This window comes from Salvelinus fontinalis, chromosome 19 (genome assembly GCF_029448725.1).
Source record: "Salvelinus fontinalis isolate EN_2023a chromosome 19, ASM2944872v1, whole genome shotgun sequence".
NCBI classification, from domain to species: Eukaryota; Metazoa; Chordata; class Actinopteri; order Salmoniformes; family Salmonidae; genus Salvelinus; species Salvelinus fontinalis.
In genome coordinates, this window is record NC_074683.1 from 2,030,123 (window position 1) to 2,038,196 (window position 8,074).

Here is an 8,074-nt window from a genome sequence, read left to right on the forward strand (position 1 = left end):
TGGGCTGCAGATATAGATAAAGGATAATGTGGGGGGGGGGGAGATAGAGGGAATGGGCTGCAGATATAGATAAAGGATAATGTGGGGGGGGGGGAGATAGAGGGAATGGGCTGCAGATATAGATAAAGGATCCTGTGGGGGGGGGGGGGGGGTAGATGGAGGGAATGGGCTGCAGATATAGATAAAGGATCCTGTGTGGGAGGGGGGGGGGTAAATGGAGGGAATGGGCTGCAGATATAGATAAAGGATCCTGTGGGGGGTAGATAGAGGGAATGGGCTGCAGACATAGATAAAGGATCCTGTGTGTGGGGGGGGGGGGGGGGGGGGGGTAGATGGAGGGAATGGGCTGCAGATATAGATAAAGGATCCTGTGGGGGGGGGGGGTAGATAGAGGGAATGGGCTGCAGATATAGATAAAGGATCCTGTGTGTGTGGGGGGGGGGTAGATAGAGGGAATGGGCTGCAGATATAGATAAAGGATCATGTGGGGGGGTAGATAGAGGGAATGGGCTGAAGATGTAGATAAAGGATCCTGTGGGGGGGGGGGGTAGATAGAGGGAATGGGCTGCAGATATAGATAAAGGATAATGTGGGGGGGGGGGGGGGGTAGAGGGAATGGGCTGCAGATATAGATAAAGGATCCTGTGGGGGGGGGGGGGGGGGAGATAGAGGGAATGGGCTGCAGATGTAGATAAAGGATCCTGTGGGGGGGGGGGGGGGTAGATACGGGGAATGGGCTGCAGATATAGATAAAGGATCCTGTGTGGGGGGGGGGGGGGTAGATAGAGGGAATGGGCTGCAGATATAGATAAAGGATCCACGTTGATGAAATTGCATTTCCTTCATCATGGTCGTCATTCCTCATATGATCATTGGGTCCATTCTGGTTAGAGAGAGAGAGAAAGTGGGAGAAAGAGATGGTCAATATTGGGTAAGGAATCACAAGGCAACATTGACTGCAGCTATTAAGAGAGAGGAGAAGGAAGGGGGAAGGAGGAGAAGAAACAAGGAGAGAGAATGGGGTGAGAGACAGAGAGAGGATGGGGGTGAGAGGAGAGAGGGGAAGGAAGAGGAGAAGGGTGACGAGGGAGAGACAGAACAGATAGAGAGGATGGGGTGAGGGGAGGAAGGATATGGGAATTATCTCTCTATAGCTATCTCTAAGCATGGCATTATCAGTAACAGATTCCTGACATTCTTTCCCATTAGGCCTGGGGCAGCTGGAGGCAGCGGCCACTGCCATGTCAGCTCCACATTGACTCTGATGCCACACTTGTGGGTCTTGCATTCTCTTTTAGGGAGATGTTTCCTTTAGGCACTTTGCTCTAGGCACTGATCAGCTTACCCTCTCCAAATCCTAACCTGAACCATTAGATACAAAGTTTACTACTGATCTAGGATCAGCTTACCCTCCACGAATACCATAAAAAATAAGTCATATGGGGACAAATCTGTATGAGGTTATCATGGCAGTCATTTACCGTATATATCATACATAATTTCCTCTAGGGAAAACTCAACCACCTAATTGAAGTGGGGGAGGGAGGAAAGAAGAGGAGAGGACATGGGAAGGAATGGAGTGAAGGAGAGTAAAGAGGAGAGAGACATTGAGTGATGGATGAATAAATGGAGAGGCAGATCAGAACATGGAGAGGGAGAGTGGGAAGGATGCATACTGTGTGAAAAGAGGGAGGAAAGAGGGGAATCCAGGGGAGGAATGGACAGATGGAGGAAGGCTCTCCCTCTTGTCCCCTGTCCACTTTTGCCTCTGCATACCTGAAGCCGCATGACCGTATTGATCAAACATAGCAGTCTAGTACTCTACTCAACCAGCTATTCAACCAGCTGATGCTCACTTGACTCCAAGTCTCTTTCTCTATAGGACTTAGGAGGGCTGAAATACAGTGTCTTACCTGTAGACAGATGTTAGAACTAGGATAGCTGATGTCTAGTGGTAGTTGAAGGTCAGCAGGGCGGCTGACAGCACAGTGCTGTTGTGAGCATGGCCACCCTGGTGACTGTGGCTTGGTACACTCAGGACTGCTCTGACACCTATAACACACACAATGCAACAAGTCAGTGACAGGGGTTCATGTTTCACTTCTGATCATAACTTAATCAAGACTTACAGTGTCAGTAAACCTGTAATCTCTCATGAAAAAATCAACATAAACATCACTGGTACGGTAGAATCTGTCGGGAAGGAATGGGATGTGTGGGATAACGAGCAGCATTAGTTCCAGTGTTTTGTTTTTTTCATCACTGGTTATTCGAACAAATCATGATTTCGCAGTTGTTAGCATCTTTCTAGTTTCGGAAAGGGACATTTGGGCTGTAACATTTGGGCTGTAACATTTGGGCTGTAACATTTGGGCTGTAACATTTGGGCTGTAACTGTGAAAAAGAGAGGGTGGAGCTTCTCGTTCTGGTCCCGCTCCTTGTTCCAGTATCTCTTCCTCTCTTCTCTTAACACGTATGGATACAGAAATTAATCGAGCAGCTTACCAACTACGTGAGAATTTAGTTCTGGGTTAACCGAGATTAGCAAACCTGGAGTATACTGCAAACCCAGTGAAAACATTAAAACGTGAGTATTGTGTGACTGCGTTTGTGTATGTAATGGTAACAGACCTAAACCAGTTAGACTTAGTTTACATGATCAGTGATACGGTGATACAGTATGTTCCACTTTCCATCCTTCTATCTTATCTGCTTCTTTACAACCTTTGATAATGCTGTGTGTGTGGGTGTGTGGGCGTGCGTCCATGTGATGCTGCCATTGTGGCCTATCAGAAGTGGTCCAGTGTATGTAAATGGCTCAGTTGTTTCCAGTGTAGCCCAAAGCCTTATGGTTGAGAGGGACACTACAGATGTAGGATCTTCATTTGAGCCAGTTTGCTACAGCAGGACAATAACCCTGCAGCAACAGGAAATATGAATTACTATGTGGATTGTAATTCATGGACATTTTATAGGGGTTGAAACATTTTTATTAGGGTAAATCAAGTCTGAAATGTCAAAGTGGAAAAGACATTCTTTAGAAGCCTTTTTTAAAACTCAAACACATTACAAGTTTGCATCTCCTGCTGTGCAGGGAAATTCTCAGCAACAAAAGAGTGATTAAATTAAGATCCTACATCTGTAGTCTTACTCAGTAGGACACGGTCAATGGAAGCACAATCACACACTATACAGCCATTGGAGTGGATCCTTTTCTGTTCACACTGATGTACACTAGTCCAAACTCCACTGACAAAATACCATTTGATTTATAGATACAGTAGGTTAGAATCTCTACAACACTTCAAGCCAGCAAGCATCCAAATACAAGCTGTAATAGGCACAAGTTTATATAGAACACAATATAAAACATTGTGACGAGAGATAAAGAAGGGTTGAGACCAGCGCTGTCTGTGTGTATATATAAGCGTACGGCTATTCCTGGAGTGTGGTGCGTGTTTCAGTTGATGTGGGTTTCCTCCTAGCTGCCTGGGAGATGACTGGGCCTGACCACATCCACGCACGCACGCACGCACGCACGCGCACACACACACACACACACACACACACACACACACACACACACACACACACACACACACACACACACACACACACACACACACACACACACACACACACACACACACACACACACACACACACACACACACACACACACACACACACACACACACACACACACAGTAAGAGGAGCCAAGAGGAACTTAATCATTATCCTGCCTGGCCTCAAAGCATGGTGCGACCACCACCGTGTGTATATGTGTGTGTGTTTATTGGGTGGCAGTTGGGTATTATGTATGTGTGGATGTGTGTGGGTGTTGGCGTTTACTGAAGTATACAGTATGTGGGCATGTGTGTGTGGGTGTGTGTAGGATGTGTAAGTTGGGTGTGTGTTGGGAGGACAGGCCATGTTCGTTATTACTTATCATCAGCTTGGAGGCCAAGACAAGGCAGTATGAGTTCTATTTCTCCCCTTTTCATCCAAAGTGAAGAGCCACAGGTTGCTTTTCCACTAAATTCAATTCACATGAGAGATGAACAATATCCATAACCAACCCTTAGTCTACAGCACTCTCACCAACTGGTCCTCTTTCAGCACCAACTTTCCAACAATTAGCATGTAATTCCATCAGAGCATCTGCCAATCAGATACTCAGCTCCAACGTTCCGCCGGGCCAGATCTGGAGGATCTGATTGGTTCGGCCGGATCTACGGAACAGTCCAACCAGAGAGAGGAAGCCATTTCCTGGTCTGTGGAGACATGAAGGTCATGGAACGTTGAATGTCCCTGCCATCCCGTTTACCACAATGTTCCCAATTCAAATTGTTCTAGATACAGTATCCAACCCCCCACCTCTCATTTCCTCTCTGTCTAATACAGCATCTGCTTTATTAGCGTAAAGCAGAGCAGATGTAACAGTTTGAAAGTGAAAGGGGACCCTGAATGGTTCATCTGGGTGTTGGCTCGGCCAAACAGTGGTCCTGGAGCCTACAACTAAAGGCCCAGCTCCAGAAGCTATTTCAGCCCCATCCCTGTAACCCCGTACCAGTCCTATATCCCAGTCCCAGACCCATTCATATCCCTAGCCCAGAGAGGGGTGTCTGTGGGACCTTCCAAAAGGCTGGACGGATGGGAAAGGGCTGGCAGGGCGAGGAGAGGATCTGGAGAGAGGAGGAAAGGGGAGCTCCATGGTGTAGTGTCTTTCTGAAGGATTGGCAACCTCTCTCTTGTCCCAAATCCAGACACACACACAGAGTGAGAGTGAGAGTGAGAGTGAGAGTGAGAGTGAGAGTGAGAGAAAGAGAAAGAGAAAGAGAAAGAGAGAGAGAGAGAGAGAGAGAGAGAGAGAGAGAGAGAGAGAGAGAGAGAGAGAGAGAGAGAGAGAGAGTGAGTGTGAGTGTGAGTGTGAGTGTGAGTGTGAGTGTGAGTGTGAGTGTGAGTGTGAGTGTGAGTGCATCTCACCATACATTTCCTGCAAATTATGTTGAAAATTTGCAATTGATGAGAGTTCCCATAGTAGCAATATCAGCCAGGAAAATCCCTGTTTTTCTGTTTTCTATGTATCCAATCTCTTGTGAGTGTAGTCAGCAGTAGATAAAGAGTTCCACTATAACACTCATTACTGGCTCCCATCTGAATAACTTATGTACCCTGTGAGTCATCTCTCCAGCTGATTACATTAGGAAAAAATATCTCCTTCAAACACAGATCACAGGCCTTGCTCGTTCATCCTGCTGTTTCATGACGTGCTTCCGCTCTAGGGTCTCTTTCCGGCGCCCCAACTTATTAGAATTCAATGCACTCTCGGTTAGGCACCAGGTAGGGGAAGCTACAGCCATATATGGGCATAGGGACACACACCGTACCAGATGGGTGTGTGGAGAACCGTTGCAACCTATCGTACCTGAATACACACACACCTTTAGAAAGGTTCCGCCCCCTCGAGCGCACACAAACACACGCACACTCTTGAGTGTGGTGACATCAAACCAAACGCAGCGAGCAGCTCTTGTGACGTCTAAGTTATGCAGTTCAGCCTGAACTCCTTTCTCTGCGAATGACAGACTTCCAGTGAGAGTGACTCCATTGTTGTATAAACAAAGCAAAATCAGCTCATGCAAAAAAGAACGCTCTAGAGTGGAGTTCAGTAGGATTGCTCTAGTTATATAAACTGACCTCGGCTAGTGACATGATTAAAGATCCCGCCAACACACTCACTGCACAGTGAACTGATGACCTCACATTATTCAACCCTACTTTTACCACCAAAATGCTCTGCCATGGAAAAATGTTCATCTGCCAGACTTTGCCAAGAAGGACAGGTAAGAGTGCATAGGTATTGAATTAAGATAGAGGGCAGATTCCAACATTATCTACCTCTGAGAATTTGATCTCAACCATCAAGATACCGGCGACGTATCTTACCGACAATAGCATGATTATCACACAGTCTAGAAACGCAGGCACGATAAGCACAGATATGCAGATGGAAACACAATTCACAAAGTTTATGGCTGACTTTTATCACCTGCACACACACGCACGCACGCACGCACGCACGCACGCACGCACGCACGCACGCACGCACGCATTTGTTTAACTATCCTTGAGGGGACCAAACAATTCAATCCCATTCAAAATCCTATTTTCCCTAATCCCTAACCGTAACCTTCAATCTAACCCTAACCTTAACCCCAAACCCTTAACCCTAACTCCTAACCCTAAACTGAACCCAAACTCTAACCCTAAACCTAACCCCTAAGCTTAAAATAATGTCTCCACCTGTCCAAATTTTCCTTGTTTTACTATCCACACGCACTCACCCACCCACGCACGCACGCACGCACGCACGCACGCACTCAGTAAACGACCAAAGAAAGTATTGCATGAGTGTGACTGTTGGCCAGACAGTTGGACTGGGAGGGTGAGGGAACCAGAGTTATCTGAGGTGGAGCCATAGGATTGGATATCATTGTACTGCAGTAAAACAAAGAGAAAGGGTGTGTGAGTGTGTGGGAGGGAGTGTAGAGGGACTAGCATGCAGGGGCTGTCTGTGAGCACATTCCTTGGGCCATGCACACACACACACACACACACACACACACACACACACACACACACACACACACACACACACACACACACACACACACACACACACACACACACTCACACACACACACACACACACACACACACACACACACACACACACACACACACACACACACACACACACACACACACACACAAAGTGCCCTCTGAGGGATCCCATGTCTATGACAGGTAGCCTTGAGATCTAATTTTAGGATGGCCATTGTTCACGTTTGTTTCCATTTGTTTCTGTATGAGCAGCACTAAAGTAATTAGGTTAGTATGCCACTACAATGTAAGACCTGTCACACCCCAGAGAAGGACCAGAAGTAATGCCTAACTCTAAGGGAAGTGCCACCACACAACATTTGTATGTTATGAACCCATTAGAGTAAATAAATAGAAAATCAAATCAAACCATTTCATTGCCTGATGGACATTAAACCTTAAAAGTCTAACCTGGACACACACATACGCAAACACGCACACACATACATATGCAAACACTGCAAACACGCGCACACACACATAACCTTCGGGACAGCTGGTAACCGGGGGAGAGCAAGGCAACCGCAGAAGGTTACTCTAAACACCGGTGATTGCACCCTGCTGTCCATTCAAGAATTATTCTCTTCTCTCAACCAATCAGATTGTGCACTCAGACTGCCCATTCATAAAGAAACAGCACTGAGTTCCGCATGTGGCAGGATATAGTATACATTCACTTCCCCTTCTACAACGTATCCCCCTATCCTTTGTGCTCTGAGTTCATTTATGCCTTCTGCCATTGGGTACAAGGAGTGGACTGTACCATTACCCAAGTTTATGGGGGAGACAGCACGACAGAGGCTGAGCAGGAACACATAGACAGGAAATGATATTAAAACATTACTATTCCCTCTGAGATATGGTAACAACCCAACAGAACAAGTCAACGACTGAATAGATGAAATAGACTACAGATACATAATATGACTGTTAATCTAATGATGAAGTTTGCACTATACAATATCACATGTACTATTTACAGCTCATTTAAAGAACTCGCATTTGGAGACTCCAGAAGAGCTATAGCTCTCTGATACAGCTGTCTCCGGATCATTGCAACGATGCCCAAGCTATGCGCTATTACTATGTAACAGCTATGTAACAGTGAATTAGCTATTTGCAATTGCATTAGTATAGACAAACTATGAGGTAACACTGTCAGTAGTAAACCCCATTTAATACAGCGCAGCACTAACATATTACAGTCAATCTATCACTTAGCATTCAGCTAAAGTACCTCACACAAATATCAATCCCAAAAGATGCCCCACGTCTTCCTATTCTTACAGGCCTTACAGTTAAAGAGAGGATCTCTGTCACAAAGATGTCACTATTTTCTAAATGCAGTGTATATTTCTATTCAATAAGAATCTGTCCTTCTGATTCTAACAACTCCGTTTCTCTGTT

At 46.0% G+C, this 8,074-nt stretch overlaps 1 long non-coding RNA gene across 1 annotated transcript in view; it reads right to left on the minus strand.

Moving 5' to 3' along the window:
• Nucleotides 1–773: 773 nt before the first annotated feature.
• Nucleotides 774–8,074, minus strand: part of LOC129816138 (uncharacterized) — a 33,340-nt gene continuing 26,039 nt past the window's right edge. The window contains exons 4-5 of the long non-coding RNA XR_008753530.1: nucleotides 1,914–2,052; nucleotides 774–883 (exon numbers count right to left, since the gene is read on the minus strand). This is a non-coding gene — a long non-coding RNA (uncharacterized LOC129816138). The remainder of the gene's footprint in view (nucleotides 884–1,913; nucleotides 2,053–8,074) is intronic.